Source organism: Anthonomus grandis, chromosome 17, assembly GCF_022605725.1.
Source record: "Anthonomus grandis grandis chromosome 17, icAntGran1.3, whole genome shotgun sequence".
Lineage (NCBI taxonomy): Eukaryota > Metazoa > Arthropoda > Insecta > Coleoptera > Curculionidae > Anthonomus > Anthonomus grandis.
This window is the reverse complement of record NC_065562.1, coordinates 5,013,220-5,033,419: the sequence shown is the minus strand read 5'-3', so window position 1 is coordinate 5,033,419 and position 20,200 is coordinate 5,013,220. Positions and strand designations below refer to the sequence as shown.

General features: G+C 33.5%; 1 protein-coding gene and 1 long non-coding RNA gene across 4 annotated transcripts in view; one reads left to right on the top strand and one right to left on the bottom strand.

Annotated features, from left to right (window-relative positions):
• Positions 1-20,200, top strand: part of LOC126746296 (serine/threonine-protein kinase 26) — a 231,244-nt gene that overhangs the window by 134,668 nt on the left and 76,376 nt on the right. The window lies entirely within an intron of this gene.
• Positions 4,631-6,473, bottom strand: LOC126746301 (uncharacterized). The gene is made up of 3 exons (XR_007663856.1): positions 6,107-6,473; positions 5,597-5,781; positions 4,631-5,494 (listed from the first exon to the last, which is right to left on the bottom strand). It is a non-coding gene; the product is annotated as an uncharacterized LOC126746301 (long non-coding RNA).

Genomic DNA, 20,200 nt, shown 5'->3' with positions numbered 1-20,200 from the left:
GCATTGTATTAATTTTAATCAAAAACCATAGAAATTTTTTAAATAAAATCTGTTAAAATCTAAATAAAGTGAGTCATCATAAAAATAAAGATGGTAGGTTATATTTTCGGCAGTGTATATAATGTGTTATATAATTTTAATATGTAGTAACTAGTCTCCGTCCAACTTTACCAGTTTTAACTTAATTTCTATCTTTGAATCATATCATGTAGTGTTGTTCTCTGCTTCTTTTTTCGTTCTTTTTATTAGTGAATACACAAGTGGATCTGATCATGCCTAGTATGGGCGAGACAAGTTCAATCCTTTGACTTTAATTGAATAAATTTGAGACCTGTGACTTAGAGTTTATTTCATTACTATTTAAGTTTTAGGTATTCAAACTTTTCATGAATTACCTCTAATCTATTAAATGGATTTCTTGAGGTTAGTATGTGATTTGGTTTATTATTTACAATATAATAATAATAATAATAATAATAATAATAATCTTTATTTAGTATAAAAAAGCTACATATAAAATACAATACATTTTACAAAATTCAATAAAATTATAATATATTTATCAACCCAGTACAAATATCATCCAAAATTTTTATTCCTTTACTCAGTGCTCGTCAGTGCTATTGTTTATAGGTCTTATAATAAATTCTTGTATAACATTGATTTTTTGAGGTTTATTTATAAGTTGATTTTCATTAAGATTGTTTGTCGTGTTAGGATGGGCAAAATTCGTTGGATTATTATGTATTTCGAGGGGATTTTCAGCCATATTTCGCAAGAAATCTATGATATCATTATTAACTTCACCAGGATTATTTATGATGCTTTCATTATCTAGAGCATTAATTTGGATTTTAGAAAATGCATTTGCAAGAAGACAAAAAGATACGGGCGAAAATATTTGCATGCCCAAACAATGATTAGAAGTTGTTTTCCATTGTGAAATATTTAGATTCACTATCATTGAGGGTGCGACTTGCGTAAGCAACAGGCTTATCATTTGGAACGTTGCCTTGGGACAAAATGGCTCCTATTGCAAAATTACTTGTTTTTCGAAATCTGGATATTGGAGTATAGGGGCATTAATTAAGAGTTGCTCACAATGCTCAAACGAATTGACGAATTCTGGGGAATAGACCACTTTTGCGTTTTTTTTCAAGCAGGTTGTCATGGGCTTGGTAATTTTTGCGAAATCATGAATAAAACTTCTGTAATATCCTAGAAGACCCAAAAAGGCTTTAATTTCTTTTGGACTTTTCGCAATTGGAAGTTTCTGGATTGCAGTTATTTTATCTGGACTTGGTTTGACATATGTAAACACTTATGTAAATCACGTGGCCATCTAAGCTATCCAATAATTGAAGTAACTTCGTACTAAGGAATCTGCTTTAAATTATTCGTGATTACCGACCTAAAAAAAACTGCAACTACAAGTAGTTATTTTAATTCGAGAACGGCAATACGAAATATAATAGATATTCAGTGCGAAACGTAATGGCAGAGAAAATAAAAAAATTGTACGTCAGAAAATGCAAGAAATGCAATCTTGATGCATAGAAGACATAAATATCTTTAATATAATTATTGAGTTATTAATATAATAAATGATTTATTTGGGAAAAACTTTACCATCCTGTATCTCAAAAGATGAGAAAATAATAATATATCTATAAATATAAATAGCTATAAATTTATGAAACTTGGATAGTGTAGCTTTTTGAGTAGGCTACTTTTTAAAACAACCATTTTTCATTTGTTTTTCTTGTTTTCTTCTGAAGTGTGAAATCCCAAGTTCCAATGAACCGATAGTCTATAGCAGACAAGAGGAATTGACTTGACCATTTATAATAAACTAATTGCATCCTTTGATTAACGAACTTTGCTTATTTTACATTTAAAATAAGTATCCGTGGGGTACTTACATCAAAATATATGATATTGTTAAATATACAGGATGCTCAGTTTTGTCTCGCAAATACAAACTTTTTTAATATAAAAGATGAGAAGATACCGACAAACTTTAAGGGGCGGTAGTAAAAGTTATCAAAGCAAATAATTTCGACACTAGATTTTTATTAATGATTAAATTTTACGCTACAAGTTACCTAATGCCTAAAAACGTAGCAAACCACAAACACGCAATCTCAAAACAAATAACGAGTTTTTCCGCTTATTTTTCTTGAAAGGATTAACCTTATGTTGATATAACCATGTAGCCCTTAGTCCAGCTAGCTATCATTTTTAGAATGCCACGATAAATGACAAAAAATGTATATATTGGCAAACAACCAGTGATTAAGCCTGGTTTTATCGTAATTTATGATTTTTTACTTGCTATGTTTCATAGAAGTATTTTTTGTCAGAAAAAAATTATTGCGAATTTATGTTCAATGAAAACAAGAAGGTTAGAAAAGAAAGCATATACCTACAGAGTGGGGACTGGGTTAAATTGGCTAGCGCCATAGATATAGAGAAAGGTTAGAATGAGTCAAGACCTGCGCCAATTGTCTAATAACCATGGCCGCCATTTGTATGGTCTTCTTCTTCTTCTTTTATGATAATATCCCATGTGTTTTTGATTTCAAAATTTATTGTTTTTGAGGTGTTTATTTTAGTAAAATCGTACAAAATGTATAAAAACTTTGTCAAGAAAAATGGATAAAATAAAGGTAATAAGAACATATTATAGGGCATTATCAATAATATAAAACCTATACCTCATGAGTGTCTTAAAAAATTATATATAAAGTGAATTTTAAAATATATCTATTAATTTTGTAGTCGCCCTGCAATTTTTTAAATTTTTAGCAAAGAACTTCCAACTTGTTATAAAATCGTTATTTTTTAAAATTTTATATTTAGCAATATTTTTTGTTTGTTAACTTAAATTTGACAATTGTTCAACCTTATCATTTGGTTTTGAGAAAAATATACATTGTTGTTGCTTGTTTCATTTTTTGATCAATATTTTTTTTATCAGTCTTCCATAAAAACCAGAATCAAAAAATTCCTTGACGTTGCGACAAAAATGGAACAAAAGTATGTAGTATTCTGGACGCATGCCATATGCTTAAATTAATGAGAAATAACCTGGCACATTTGGGAATAATCCAAGATGCAAATAGAAATTATATTAAAGGGAGTTATATTACTAAACACCAAAGCTTTCAGGAATAAGAAACCTTAAAATTTGGTAACAAATTATCCAAAAGACAATCATATTGATTTTTTCAACCAAACCGTGAAGGTAAGATTAACTCTCCATGCGATTTTTGTCTAATGCTCAAACGGATAGTATTGTCGTTGTACTTATTTTAACGAAACAATCAAAAATCTCAAAGTGTATCTGATGCTATAAAGTATTTAGGAGTAGAAGCATATTTCAATGACAGTGAAGCCACAAAGAAATTTATATCCAAAATGAATAGACTATGTGATATTTTAAACACCAGAACCCCATTTGGGAAAGAAGACCATGCTGCTCTAAGAATATCTAATGAATATATCTGTAGACCATTTTTAAAGGAAACATTGGATTATCTTTAAGAGTACTAATATTTCAGGCAGACCCCTGTATGTGACTCCACAAAAAATACCTTTCATAGGCTTTGCTATCACAATAAAATTTGTGTCTGGAATTTTTGATGAATTTGTCAAATCAGGCAAACTTGAAACTCAGGTTGAGTTATCACAAGACCAACTTTGAAATCTCGAAACTTTGTTTTGCCTTTTGTATTTTCGACAATCTGAATTATGATTATCTTGTATCAACCTTACATCAATTTTCTTAATATCAGATTCATATTTTTAAATATACAAATGTATGGTATAATAATCCTACTCCCTTGCAATTTAGCTCGATTGTGCCAATTTAAACCTGGTTTAGGATCAGATTTGTTTCCCCACAGCAAATGAAATAACAGAACCAGGTTGTTTTAAACAAATATGGAGGTTAATACCTAGGCTTTCTTTAAGTATACGAAAAAGCCAATTAGACCAATGGGTTTTCTCAGTTTTCTAGAAATGGCAAGCATTTTTAAATCACTATGATAACTATTATATCTTAATAACTTAACTACTATATCACCAATTAGTAAAAAATGAATTTAGTAGCCTTTATTTCACAGTACCAAATAGTATCTGAGTGTTATCTCTAAAATAGATTTTGCATCTTGATGAACACTTCGAATGATATTTACAATAATATAATATAATACTTATTTAAGGTGTCAAAAACATCTTGTTGATAATAAAATTCTTTACTCATTCTTATTCATTAGAACTCAAATCCAAGTAGGGCCTGGCACTGCAAAATCATGCGATAGTATTGTATAGCATAGCAGAAGTTTTTTTAATGACAGAAAAGCTTGGAGCATTGACGTTAGTATAATCTGTAAAAATGAGTAGAAGTAATGTTATTGATAGGAAAGTTCAAAATTAACCTGTTCACATAAATTATCAAAAGTGTACAAAACTACATAATTTGTCTATTTTTGGTGATTACAGCAATTATTAAAAATTTTGGGCTAACTGAAATGGGACGGGGTTCGTAGATCAAGTAAAGATATCTGCCACTATCTTCTAGTTTTTCAAAATTTAGACAAGACAGTTTTTAATTTAAACCTTAGAGAAAATCAGAACTGTTATTTATTAAATCCATACTAGTTTTAAGAATTAAATCCATAATAATTTACATTACAATATATATTTGAAGCCAGTCTCATTTATCATATGTATATCTATGGCTAGCGCTCTTGAGAAAAATGAAAAAACACGTCAAGTAAGAACCTAACTGTACTTCTTTTTTTTTTAAATGGTAGCAGCAAGACAGGTTTTTCCTTTGTGGCTCTATCATCCAGCCAGTTTCTGTTATCCAGCCAGAAGGATTGGCTGCTCCAATACATCCAGGCGGTCCATTATCAACAAAATACTCCCTGTAGTTTTTCTAAGGAACAAAAACATTGGAGGAATTGAGTTTCCATTTGCGTTAACTGCAAAGCAAAATGTGACCAGAGTCCCTCTTTCGGCCGACGTCATAAATCCTACTTGTTTCGACCCAAGTTTCGCAATTACCCTGTCCGGCTTTGGTACGGTTGTCATCCCCATTTCATCCACATTATATATATCTTGGGGCTCAAATGTATCGCGGTCCAAAACTGCAAAAGGTCAAAAAACTTTGCGACATTGTGTTTATTAAAGGTCATTGCACGACTAAGGCTTGTTGCTTCAGGATACCTTAGAGATAATGTGGGATGACGTTTAAGGAAAGCCGACAGCCAATCTGTTGACGCCATATGATTATCTTTCCAATATGTTCTTACTTCTATATTATTGTGAACGGCATATTCATAGGCCAATCTGCAAACTTCGCGGGTTGATAGGCCAAAGTATAATTTCGACTCTTCGATCAAATAAGATGCCAACTCTTCCTCCATGTCGTCAGGCAAAACCTGACTGGGTCGTTTGTATCCAACATGAAGCGGTATATCTAAACCTAAAAAAAATCAGCCGTGAAGACAAGACCAAAGAAAATAATCACTGGACAACACAACAAAACATTAAATTAAATATTCTTATTCTATAAGTAATGATTTACCTTCTTCATCTGCCTGCTGTTTTCTTTTGCAAAAATGTCTTAAGGTCGAATAATTAATGTTAAAATCAGCAGCCGCTGTTCTGAAAGATTTTCCGTTGTTTATAACCTCATGGGCAGCCTGTTCAAAAACATCCACAGGCGTCTTTCCCCTTTCAGTTTTTCGCTTGGAAGTTCGCATTTTATACCTTAAAAAAACACATAAATTGTTGTGGGGAACATGCCAAAAACAGAGCTTCTGACGGTGTTAGTCTGAGACCCAATAGAGCTACAAATTTGTTACGCGCGCGATGAATATCGGTAATATCTCTCATGTGTATTATTCGTTATCTCTATGTTTTATATATATAACGTACATACAATATCGTTTGGGGGTAAGTTGAAACAAGTGTCAACTTACCCCCACAGGACTGTTTCAACTAGCCCCACAGGACGGCATTTTATTATATTTTTCATAACTAAAACTAAACCGAAAAAATCATGCATTTGAGTGTAGATAATCATAAAACATACCCTTCGTTCACTATTTATCCAAAAATATTATTAATCCTTGAGGTTCTTACACTGTTATGAAAGAAAAACTGCGTCGCACTTTATTTACTCGACCAGCTTAAAACATAAAATGTGTGCTTGCTCTCACAGTTGGTAGGCGACTGATCTACGGGTACACTCGACAAGAGTCTACGTAACAACTTTTCAGATAGAGCGCACTGGTATTGCCCCGTCGCCTTATCGCCCCGTGGCCCCGTCAAGCCATCGCTGAAATTGTATTACCTGTATAATAAATAAAACGTTTTTCGAGGCTGAAAGCTGAAATGGTTGTTTTGATTTAGATAGATTTATTGGTGATACGTTAATTGAGTTATTTTAGGTATATTAGTATTAATAAAATCTGTTTTTTAACAGTTTTATTCATCTTTGGCCCGTATCTAAAATATATGTACATTTTGATTGTTTCAAATATTGCACTAACTTTTTGACTTTTGAACAGAACCAGAAACCAGAAAATAAAATATAATAATCTACTTTTGGTATTGATATATTAAATATGTAGGTAGTATTTCTAAATAAAATTATGACCTCTGGATTAACTTTTAACAATTTATTAAAATAACGTGCCAACCTTACAAACAGAGAGTCACCCAAAAAAAGAGGCTTCATACGCCTGCGAAAATTGGCCAAAAAAGGGCTTTTCTAATTAGACCTAAAATCATATAAAAAACAATGCTTAAACATACAGAAAATTAAGGTAATTTTCAACGCTATATTTTAGCTGTTTAGAATTTAAATTTCAAAAAATTGATTCTACAGATGTCTAGATTAATCCATTAACTAACAATTTTATAAAAAAAGAATATTAAAAAAGCGCTAGTTTCTTAGATCTCATCTATCCAGAAAAGGCTTTCAACGCAGTTTTTACCGGCTAAATTCTAAAATCGTTGAGTGTAGCTAATCGATATCGTTGATTGATAATCGATCGTACTAAACGTCACCCCTTCTGTACTACTTTGAACCCTTCTGTACTATTTTTGAAATTTTCATGGCTGAATTGGATTACGCTCTTAAGGCCGCTGCACAATTCATGCCCGGAAAAAATCTTGTTCAGAGACCTATAGGTATATAGAATCAATGTAAACAGGCAATATAATAGGAATTTTTATGTTATTTAGGATTTTTTTTGGATCAACTTTTGTTTTCTTTTTGGTTTACTCAACAATCATTCCAACCTAAAATTATGACAACGTCAAAGTCAAAAAATAGATGCAAAAATAAATAATACTTACTTTGAATAAAAAATAAAAAATACTTAAAAAAATGCAAAAATAAAAAACACTTTTTTTCGATATTTTAAGTTGAAATGAATTCGAGTTCAAACATAATTTTGACTGTCCCACTTAATTTTGCTGACGATAGTACATTGCTCATTGTTAAGAAAATTTGCTACTTTAAATAATATTTAAGTTTAATACATTTTTGACCGTACGAAAACTCCTTCTTCTTGCGAAAAGAGCCAGACGGTTTTCCGAGTATCTTCTTCCCGGCTTGAAAAATAATATTTGTACGTATTTGGTAGTTTAGTTAAGTTTTGGTTGTCGATTAGTATTCGTTACGATGACATAAGTTTAAGTCCGTGGCCGTCGTGGATTGTAACGATATTTTATATCGGCAGAATTTACCATTTTATGTGTTTTAATACCGTGATAAATATTAATTGAACCAGTGATGTACAGTCTGTGTTTTTAACGAAATAAAAATCCGATTAAGATAAATTTGAGTCGCTTTTATTTCAAACATTTTTGGTCTTCGAGCTCGGATTTATTATTTTTGGGTCCTTCCATGTGAACTTTTAGTGTTTTCGTGCATGGTGTTGCACGATTGGTTCTTGGATAAAACGGTATAAATTGGTAAACACAATTTGGGGATTGGAAAGTGAATTTGATGTGTGAATTCCAGTGTGGACTTTCCAATCGTAAATAGTCAGGCCCGGACTTGGAATTTGTTTAATTTGGGAATTTGTCTATTGTGAGAGGCAAGTTACAAATAGCTGGCTTATTAAGCGTTTTGCTGTGGATACTAAACGCGCTGTGAAGAGCTGTACGCTATTTGAAGGGTTTATTTGTGGGGACCCAGGAGGTGTTGGTAGCTGGTGCTGGTGGCCTTATTCCTTATTGGGTGGGCTCTTAAGCCGCAAGTGGCTTAAAAAAGTGGACTTTTTTGGACAGTGCTTCGTAGTGTGGAGTGTGGCGAGTAAGGTTTGGTAAAAAATAGTAAAGAACAGGTAACATAGGTTAAGAATTTTGTGGCCTCTATATTACTATAAATTTTGGTGCATATTTGTGTTTGCGTTACGTATTAGGATACAGGGCTTTTATATAGAATTGTACAATGGAGGAAGAGCTTAAATTGTTAATTAAAAAGCGAGGGGCTGTGAAGGGGCGAATCACTCTTTTCAGAAAATATTTGGCAGAAATTGAGGATAAAGTTTCTAATTTGGGGGAAAATGAGCTTTTAGATGAAACCTTTTTTATAGAGTTAGAAACTAGATGTAACAAAATTGAGGCAATCTTTGGGGAGTTTGAGGGTTATCAAACTGAGATAGAATTAAATTCTAATGAAGAAGATTTTGAATTGAGGCTTAGTGAGAGGGATGCTTTTGAAAATGATTATTTTAAAGCGGTGAGTAGGGCAAAAAAGATATTAAAATCTCGTAAGGACGGGGATAATAAAAGCGATATTTCGAGTGTATCTGAGGCACCCTCAAACATGAATTCTGGGGCAAGTTTAAATGTGAACAACGCGGTTCGCAATGTGGTTACGGAAAATCTTTCAAATAGTGTTAAATTACCGTTAATTAATATTCCAACTTTTGATGGGTCTTATAATAAATGGCTGGAATTTAAAGACACATTTGAGAGTTTAATCCATAAAAATCAGGGTATCAGTGAAGTACAGAAATTTCATTATTTGAGGGCGCAGTTATTGGGGTCTGCTAAGCAAGTAATCGAATCTATTGAGTTTAGCGCCGTAAATTACAACATAGCGTGGGAGTCATTATGTAAAAGATTCAATAATAAAAGAATACTTATCCAAAACCACATTTCGGGAATTTTTGAGGTTTCTCCTTTGCGACATGAGTCTTCTGAGGGCTTGAGAAACTTGTGTGATACGGTGTCGAAACATTTGCGGGCATTAGAAAATTTGGGTAGACCGGTGCAATCTTGGGATGATTTAATAATTCATCATTTAGCCTCTAAGTTAGATCGTATTAGTTTAAAAGAGTGGGAGAGTCTTAAGGTTAAAAATGAAACTCCTTTGTTGTCAGATTTTAAAGAGTTTATTAAAGGTAGGGCTGATCTGTTGGAAACTCTAGAACATTCTAGGAGTCCCAAGGTAGAGAAAGATCACATTTCAGGTAACTGGCGTAAACCCAAGGAACAAAAGGCATTTTTAAGCGTTGGTAAGAAGTGTCCAGTGTGTAAAGACCTTCACGAACTGGTAAATTGCAAAAGGTTTTTGAATTTCCCTGTTCCAATTCGAGTTAGTATTGTAAAAAGAAATAGGCTTTGTATGTGCTGCTTTTCCTCTAATCATTTTAGTATGAAGTGTACTGCACCTAAGTGTGCAAAATGTAGTATGGATCATCATACATTATTACACTACTCTAGGGCCTCCTTAGAGGGGAGTAGTGCTCAGGTAAATAAGGGCCAGGAAGTTGTTGTTAGTACTACGAGTGGAGGTACAGAGCAGACTAGTATCACTATGTCTACGAGTAGCGGTAAAAATTGTGGGTATCGCGGCCAACAGGTTTTGCTCTCAACAGCGGTGGTCAAGGTTAAGGATGTCTATGGTGAACTACATGAATGCAGGGCTTTATTGGATTCGGGTTCGATGAGCAACTTTCTGACGGAAAAGATGTATAACAGGTTAGGGTTGCAGGGTAAACCAGTCGACGTTTCTGTGGTAGGGATTAGTCAAAGCGCATGCAATGTAAAAAAAAGGTGTGAGGTTGAATTTTTGTCTAGTTTGGGTAACTTTAAGGCTTCAATCTCATGTTTAATAATTCCGAGCATAAGTGAGGAACTTCCACTTTATGAGGTCAATTTGAAGGCACTGAATATCCCTGGAAATATTCAGCTGGCAAATCCAGGCTTCCATATCCCAGAAGAGATTGATATGCTGATTGGGGCTGGATTTTTTTGGAAACTCGTGCGAGATGGGCAAATATCGTTGGGCAATGGTATGCCATGCCTCCAAAATACATGTTTGGGTTGGATTATTTCTGGAGAGTTCCAAAATAATATATCTGGTGGGAAAAATTCTAAAACTATTTGTAATTTTGCAATGGATTTGGATGAGCAAAATCAGTTGCAAAAGTTTTGGCAATGGGAGGAACCAGGATTGACAAAAAATGAGAATTTGTCTTCTGAGGAGGTAATGTGTGAAAATTTGTTTGTTTCTACAACTTCTCGTGGTGAGGATGGTCGATTTGTGGTGACTATTCCTTTGAAAGATTCTGTAGATAAACTTGGAGATTCAAAACAAATGGCTTTGCAAAGATTATTTTCCTTGGAAAGAAGGTTTCAAAAAAGTGAGTCGTTGCGTAAGCAATATGGCGAATATATGGCCGAATATGAAAGAGTGGGCCACATGACTAAGACTAGTGATTTTCAGGAGGATGAGGTGTCTTTCTTTCTTCCACATCATGGAGTGATTAAAGAGGACAGCTCTACAACAAAATTAAGAGTTGTGTATGATGGGTCGGCACAGTCAAGCAGTGGCGTCTCCATTAATGACTTACAATACATTGGACCTAAAATACAGGATAATCTGTTGTCGATTCTGTTACGATTTAGGCAAAACAAGGTGGCATTTTGCGCAGATATTGCGAAAATGTACAGGCAGATTTGGTTGAGGGATGATCAGAGGTCATTACAAAGGGTCTTGTGGCGAAATGATCCATCTGAAGAGGTTGAGATCTATGATTTAAACACGGTGGTTTTTGGTTTAACATCTAGCCCCTTTTTAGCCGTCAGGTGTCTAAAGCAGCTTGCGTTGGACTACCAGGCGAGTCATCCGAATGCTTCTAGAATGATAAATGCTGATTTTTACGTGGATGATCTCATTTCCGGTTCGTCATCTCTAGAAGAGGCAATAGAGGTGTGTAAAGAGACTTCTAGTATTTTAATATCAGCAGGTTTCGAGTTAAGAAAGTTTTGCTCCAATAACAAGGTTTTTTTGAGTCAGATGGGTCCAGATAATCCAGATATAGAAGGGCATAATGTTGTGTTGGATCTAGGTGAAGGTGGAAAAACCAAAACATTAGGACTATTTTGGAACTGTTCTTTGGACGTTTTTACGTATAAAATTGGATCTTCGTTGAATAATGATGTGATAAGTAAAAGAAAAATACTCTCTGACATTGCTCAGATATTTGACCCGTTGGGTTTGCTAAGTGCTAGTATCATAATTCCTAAAATCATCTTACAGAAACTGTGGTTGCTTAAATTGTCGTGGGATGATGAAATTCCAATAGAGTTAAGGAATGAGTGGTTAAGGTTTAAAAGTGAAATGTTGGAATTTAATAGTCTTTTAATTCCCAGATTTGTGTCATGTGAAAATCCAAAAAGAATGGAATTACATGGGTTTTCTGATGCAAGTCAAAATGCATTTGGGGCTTGCGTCTATATCAGAACCGTTGACAGTTTAGGTTGTTTGCAGGTTAAATTACTATGTGCTAAAAGTAGAGTGGCACCAATAAAGGCTTTAACTATACCAAAATTGGAACTGTCAGCTGCATTATTACTCTCAAAACTGGTTCAGGAGGTTTTAGAATTAAAGGTGCTACATTTTGATGAAATGATTTTATGGTGTGATTCAACTGTAGTGTTAAGTTGGATTAGGTCGCCGGCAAATCAGTTTAATCAGTTCGTATCAAATCGAGTGGCTCAGATACAAACTTTGGTAGATTGTGACAAATGGCGATATGTAAAATCTGAAGATCCCAGCTGATCTGGTGTCCAGGGGTGTCTTTCCATCTAAGTTAAAAAACAACAAGATGTGGTTTAATGGTCCTGATTGGTTGGGACAGTTGGAATATTTTGTTAAAGATGTAGAAATTGTGAGTTTGGATAAACTTCCAGAAACCAGAAAAAAGATCAAGGCTCATGTTTGTGTTGAGAATATTCCCTTTGAGCTACTTAATAAGGTTTCAGATTTTGATAAATTAAAGAGGATTTTTGCTTGGTGTAAAAGATTTGTGGATAACTGTAGGAGCAATAAACTTGGGAAATTGCGTCGTTTTGGAGAGTTATCTGTGGACGAATTAAGAAATTCTGAGAGGGAATTAGTGAAAATTGCTCAAAGTGAAAGTTTTTCTAAGGAGTTGGCTGTTCTAAAGAAAGGTCAATTCATAAAAAAAGGTAAATTGTCAGGGTTAAATGCTTTTCTTGACAAAGATGGTATTTTGAGAGTCGGTGGTAGGTTGATGTTGTCAGGTTTTGAGTATGACAAGAAGTTTCCTGCCCTATTAAGTAGTAAACATATTTTATCCAGGCTAATTGTGAGGCACGAACATAAAATATTGCTACATGCTGGTCCTCAGACGGTATTGAGCTCCATAAGAGAAAGGTATTGGCCTATTGGGGGGAGAAATTTAATAAAGAAAATAATTTACGAGTGTGTGGTATGTGCGCGAGTTAAGCCGTTATCTCTTGGAATTCAAATGGGAAATCTTCCAAAATCACGTTTAACGATTCAGCCTCCTTTTAATATTACAGGGGTGGACTTTGCGGGGCCGTTTAATCTAAAGATTGCACAAGGTCGCGGTAATAGATTATATAAGGGTTATATATGTTTATTTGTGTGTTTCACGACACGTGCCATACACTTAGAAGTTGTCACAAGTTTGTCAACAGAGGCTTTTATAGCCACACTTAGAAGGTTTGTCTCGCGTAGGGGAAAACCAAGTGAAATTCACTCTGACAATGGTAAAAACTTTTTGGGAGCCTCTTCAAAATTAAAAGAATTTGGTCATTTTTTAGAGGATTATCAATCCAAATTGGAAGGGTTGGTCAAAGATGAGGGTATAGAATGGCATTTCATTCCTGCCTACTCGCCTCATTTTGGAGGCCTTTGGGAGGCAGGCGTCAAAACTGTCAAATATCATTTAAAAAGGGTGGTTGGCAATCATAATTTAAGTTATGAAGACTTTACAACGATTTTGTGTCAAATAGAGGCCATTGTCAATTCACGTCCTTTAACTCCGATGTCATCCGATCCTTGCGATCTGGATGTAATTACCCCTGCGTATTTTTTAATAGGTAGGCGGCTTACCTCGGTACCTGATAAGAACTTACTTAGTGTTAGTGAAAACAGGTTAGCGCGTTTTGAAAAGCTGCAACAAATGCAGCAGAGCTTTTGGTCTAGGTGGTGTAAGGAATATGTGGCTGAACTTCAAAATCGTGTCAAGTGGAAGCACAGTAAGGACAAGTTAAAGGAGGGTGACTTGGTTTTGATCAAGGAGGACAATATTCCACCTTTGGATTGGCGAATGGGACGAGTATTACGGCTTTATCCAGGTGTCGATGGAACCAGTCGTGTTGCAACTCTTAAAACTTTACGTGGTGAAGTTACTCGTTCTTTTTCTAAGTTGTGTCCGCTTCCAATCGAAGCAGATATTAAATAACGGGTGCATGTTGTTTGTGTAATGTGTTAATTTTAATTTAATTACGTTTAGTTAGGTTTACAGTTGTTTTGAGACTATGTTAGTATATGTCAACATAGTCATGTTTGCAACTGTTTTATGTAAGAAGAAAGTAAGATATGTTAGGTGTTAGGGTTTATTATCTTACAAGTATTTTGTGGTTTGTTGAAAGTCTGGATTCTTTCAAGGCGGGGGGGATGTTAAGAAAATTTGCTACTTTAAATAATATTTAAGTTTAATACATTTTTGACCGTACGAAAACTCCTTCTTCTTGCGAAAAGAGCCAGACGGTTTTCCGAGTATCTTCTTCCCGGCTTGAAAAATAATATTTGTACGTATTTGGTAGTTTAGTTAAGTTTTGGTTGTCGATTAGTATTCGTTACGATGACATAAGTTTAAGTCCGTGGCCGTCGTGGATTGTAACGATATTTTATATCGGCAGAATTTACCATTTTATGTGTTTTAATACCGTGATAAATATTAATTGAACCAGTGATGTACAGTCTGTGTTTTTAACGAAATAAAAATCCGATTAAGATAAATTTGAGTCGCTTTTATTTCAAACACTCATAAAAGGGCATTAAAAAACACTAAATATAATCAAATGCATAGGTAATATATTTATTTAAGTTAATCATCTTTATCTGCGGAATTAACAAGGGAAACTTGATGAAGGAATTCAAGGATATAGTAAATGCAAATCCGCATTATCCATATCCTCCGTAGAGGGAGCAGCTAAATTTGCGGGCTTTCGTTTTTTGGGTTTGCTCGTTTTAAACAGCCGCCTTTGTGGCTCTATATTCTTATTAGGGTGAGCAGTAGATTTAAATGGAATATTTTTTCTTTTCCTTATTTGGCTCTCTTTAATAGCTCGCAATGTAGGATTCAATGCCACCAATGTTTTTTCTATTTCGTCCACTTCTTCGGCAGTATCTGCGCTTTCAATAAACTGTTGGAATTTTAGTACAAGTTTGTTTTTTCTCTCAGGAAGTTGTAGGGTTTTGTCCACATTTTGACTACTTACAGCTTTTATTAGATTATTTCGGATTTCTTCATCCTCATTGTAGTCAATGATTAAGTTATCTATAAACAAAAATATGTGAAGATATATGTACAGAGTGTCCCAAATTCGTGGGTCAACACATGGGGAATTCCGTAACTATTAGAGATTTGTAGAGGTTTGGTTAAATTAGAAAAAAAGTTGCATATTTTTGAGCCTTACCCAATATACGAGTAGGTATGTCATTTAAAAAATAAAAAAAAATTCCAATAGTTCCGATTTAAAGATTTTTTTTCCGAACTTATTTTTTATCCAATTATAAAATATAAGTATAATAATAATCCAATTCTAGTTTTGCACTGTATAGGGAATAAAAATAATATAATTTTTATTTAAATAATAAGGGTTTTTAAGGAAAAATGCGATATGCCTTAGTGCGAGAAAAAAAAGTACCTACCTATCTATTATTTTTTTCTATTAGAGATTGCCGTATATCTCATCAGTAGGAATTTCTATTAATGAGATATAGGTATTGGCCCCCAAAAGACGCTCCTAAAAACATTTTTCAAAAGACAAAATACTGTCCCAAAGAGTATGAAAATAAATACCACACTCTTGAAACAAAAATCGACGGGTCCTTTAAAAAAAATTGAAACCCCTTATAAGGTAGGCATGTAGTAATAAAACAAAACATATTTTATTACTACCAGATATATCCGTAAAATAACTCAATAACGTGTCACCAGTATAATTAAATCTATCAAAATCAAAACAACCATTCCGTTCGGCTTCAAAAACCTAATATCTAAATACAATCAATACAGGATAATATAAAGTGCACGTACATATTTAAATGAATCGACGGGGCCACGGGGCGATCAGGCGACGCACACAGGCGAAAATCGGGGAAAAGCCGGTCATAAATAGTAGTAGTGCTGATATGAACCACAAACATATTTAATCATAAGAAAATGTTAAAACTAAGATAACACGTTCATTTTAAACATTTTTTTAAATCCCCCTCGCCCCCCTTGGGTTCATTTATTGCATTACATAGGCGCTGCGTAAGTACGCATTTCCTTAAAAAAATTTCAGAATGTTATTATTTCAACAATTTTTCAGTTAAGAGTTTAAAATTCATAATACGGAAAATTTTTTAAATAAAATTCAAAATGTTGAGACTTTTGATAATATAAGTACCTGAGTTTAATAAAATTTCTTATTATAAATTACTAAATAAAGTTGTGATTTGTTTGTTTTTGTGCTATTTAATTTTATAAGTAACCTTTGCTTTGTGTGTAAAAATAAGCAATTAAAATACATGTTAAGAGTAATATATTTAAGTATGTAAAGTATATACAGAGCTTACTTAACAATAACTTTGTAATAATAGTAAAGCCTAACCTATCTTAATAATAATTAAAATCAATCAATATCTTCACTATCACTTTCATCAGCAGAAATTGTTGGTTCATCAAAAAATGCCAAAACTTCTAAATGGTACTGTTTAAGCTTTTTAGCAGATGATTTTTTCATATTGGAGATTAAAGGATCAGAAGATATTAAGAGATTACAAAATAGATCTTCCATGTTTTGTTTTCTTGAAAACTTCCGTGCATGAAATTCTCTAAATCTTTTAATATCTTTATTTCTTGATTCCTGGGCTTCTTCGCCAAGTTGCCCAATTGGAACCAAAAAATATGATATTATATCAGAACTGTGCATTAAGATTTTATGCACGGAAGTTGGCATATTGTACCACGGATACAATTCTACAAATTTTCTGGCCGTATCATGACAGTAATCCTTAAAACTATCAATTTTAATATGAAAACCACTAGAAATTGTTAATAAAATTACTCTGAATCTAAATATCAAATCTTGATTAATGCCTGTAATTTCCGAAACTTTAGCAGCATTCTCAAAAAAACGGCGAGCAGTGTTGCCGTCATTAGTACTTCCAAAACCAGGTTTTGGTCGGTCAACCAATAGTCCCATTTCTTTAAAAAATAAGTCTTGGATTCATTTTTTGGCATTTGCAAATTTTTCTTTGTTTTCCTGGCCTCGCGCTTGCCATTGCTTAAATTCCATCTTATAAGATAGATGCAGCAAACACTCAAAAAAACGAATCCAAGCATGTAAAGATGACAAACCAAATTTAAATCTAGATTCGTCAGCAATTTTCTGTTTTAAAACCTTATCGATATTGTTAAAATCTTTGGATGTTAGATTACACAAATAGCATCTCTGAGTTGAAGTATTTTCAGTAACAGCATTACACAATTTGCCATCTATCATTGTAAAATATAAAATGTGTTTTAAAAATACATTGTTTCCTTGAATATCAAGCTTTGTTGGTTGCAAATCTGAAATTTGTTGGTCAAAATATTGCTTTTCTCTCACTGATAACTCTGTTGTTTCATGCCTAAACTGGACTCTAAGAGGTCTACAGAATCGTGTGGAGGAAGTTCTGGGATTTTCCCAGATTACAAACTTATCTTTTGATTTCGGATCACCGTTAATGAGCTGAATTGGTACCATTGATGTTAAAAAGATATTAGCATCTGAAATATTGGACTCTGCAAACTGCTGTTTGTATTGACTCATCCCAGAACTCCCGTCACACCCCCATTTGCAAATTAAATTTAAATTATTATATTTTTCTTGTTTTAAAGAATTTAAAACTTCTTTTAGGGACTCAAATAACCTTAAAGATGTATGATCCAGCAAACTTTGAAGAGGCACTTCAGCAACATCCTTAGAAATGTTTAGGTTTTCTGGGTAGCACCTTTTTTTTGCGGCAGTTATTGACTCATAATTAGGATAAAGAGTTGACCTATGGCTTTTTGCCGAATTTCTTATAAGATTGTATTGAAATTTTGTCAATTTAGCCTCTACAAAAAGCGATAAGGCTTCGTCCGCTGAAAATGGTATTTCACATTCTTTTTCAAGAGATTTTTTATATTTTGATGCACGGGTTGGTGATGAGAATGCAACATTTTTTAACACATCTGCTTCATCCAGTTTACCTTCGGACCTAAACTTCATTTGAGCAGCAAATGTTAGTTCTTCAGGGCTTCAGTTCTTCTTCTTTTTGATCGGTCACTTAAATCTAAAAATCCAGTGAATGGCCTCCCTCTACTCGATATAGTTGTATCCTGCATTTCGGCTGGTTGAGCTTCATTCATTGCAGAAGAAAATTCCAACTCAATATTTAACCAATCTCGATTTTTATTTTCAAATGCAGTTTTATTTCTTGATGCTGATGACCGTTTTGTGTCATATTTCTCGATGAATTTATATATGACTTTTGAAAACTCTTCTGACAAGCGTTCAACTCGCATGGTAGAGGTCACTTTTTCTGCCAAATAACGGCACTGCTCCATTCTTTTCTTGGACTGACAAATTCCTAACCAACTGACAAGTTGGCTTCTTTTAAACCAAGCAGATTTTGTTGCTGTCCCTGAAATAATAAGTAATTTTGTTAATTATTTTTCATAAGATTTTGCCATTTAAAATTGGTTGCCATATTGAATTTTAAACCCATATGGCAATTTTTTTATTTCTATATTAAATTTTCTATTAAATGATGTTTTATTTTATAAAAATTAATTTATTCTTCAAGTTAGTAGCAGAAAATTATTTCTTGCGTTTTGGACCTACAATAGCATTTTATACGAATTTGGACCCGGACTACAAATCTTTAAAAATATTTTTTCGTCAAGATCGCAAATTATCGCAGCAACTTAAGATTGGGTATTACAAAGGACTTATTAAGCAATAATTTAAAACTAATTTAAATTCGGGAAATTACGCGAAATCATACTTTTAGTTTAGCAGAAGATCAGAAATTTAAATTTTTAAAAAAAATTAACTGTTAACTTTTCAAAAAATAAGTAATAAAAAAAAGTAAAGAAATATTTTTAATTAATATAATTTTTAATATTCTACTTACCACTAGCAATAGGCTCCATTGCTGCTTTACAAAATTTTTCACCCACACTTTGCCAGAAAACTAAATTTAAATTACTATTTTTTACAGGCGCTTTTTGAAATCACAATGAAATAGTCTCCACGAACATCAACTTTCAACTAAAATATTTCTGCAAGTGACAAGACGAAAAACAAAAGGGTAATTGTTTATTATACCCAGGTAACTAGATAATTGAATTATACTCAGAATAGGCCTTAATTGGGAAGTTGGTATTTCCGATTTATGGCCGGCTTTTCCCCGAATTTCACCTGTGTGCGACGGGGCGAAACAGTGCGCTCCATCGGAAAAGTTGTTACCACAGTAAACAGCTTCTCCAACAACAGAGAAACTGTTTACTGTGGTTGTTACGTAGACACTTGTGTACACTCGAAGGTAGAGGGTCACAAGGCGAGCTAAATCGATATTTTCGATACTCCTGCCATCTACCGTTTTCGCGTGAAAAGCGGATGTTTCAACTTGCCCCCTGTGTCAACTAACCTCCAGGGTTGGGCGGCGTCGACTATGTCATGATGTCAACTTTATAGATGACATCATGAATGTCAACAATGTCGTCAATGTCAACAATTAGGTATCATTAAAATAAAAAAATACAAAAATTTATAATATATCATATATTATACCTATTAAAAATTAATATAAATTTAATTTAGAATTTTAGTCATCTTCCTCATCATAGTCATCATCATCAGGGTTAAGTAACTCAATATTTTGTATTGTGTTTTTAGTATTAAGGGTAAGGGTATAATAAAGATGCACTAACATTTTCGAATGGTTAAAAGATAATCTGTTTCTAAGAGGTGTATGTACGTGTCCCCAATTTGAAAATAAGCGCTCAATTTGAGCAGAAGATGCCGGAATTTTAAGCAACAAGAGCCAAGGAGCCCAAGACTGGGCACTCCATCATAGCCATTCTCCAAAATACTAACGGCTTCGTTACGTTCTTCTTGTAAAGAATTTCGAATATACCTACAAAAAAGGTTATAAGTATTTATTTTATAAAAGTTATGGATATTCATTTACCTGATCTGATATTAAAAGAATCCCATTCCTCTATTCCCTTGTTGTTGAGATGTTTAAAAAGAAAAGAATTTATTTTTCCAGTGTGAGACGAGGATAATTTTGAATTGTCATATGTTGGATGAAAAAAGTATGCTGTCAATGCATAAACGTTTAATGCCATTTCTTGTCTGCTTTTTAGTTTTTCTGCAAAAGGTTCTGGTACCTTCCAATGCGAGCCAAAGATTCACAGCATCTGCCAACGAAGTATCCCCGCTCTGACAGCTATTAATAAGATTACAAATGGATTTTGTATATCTAAATTTCTTTGGACGTCATCAGCAAAGTCGTCATTGAATATTAATTCAGTAACTTTCGGCTTAATTTTTTTTCTTGTACTCTCACGAGATGTGT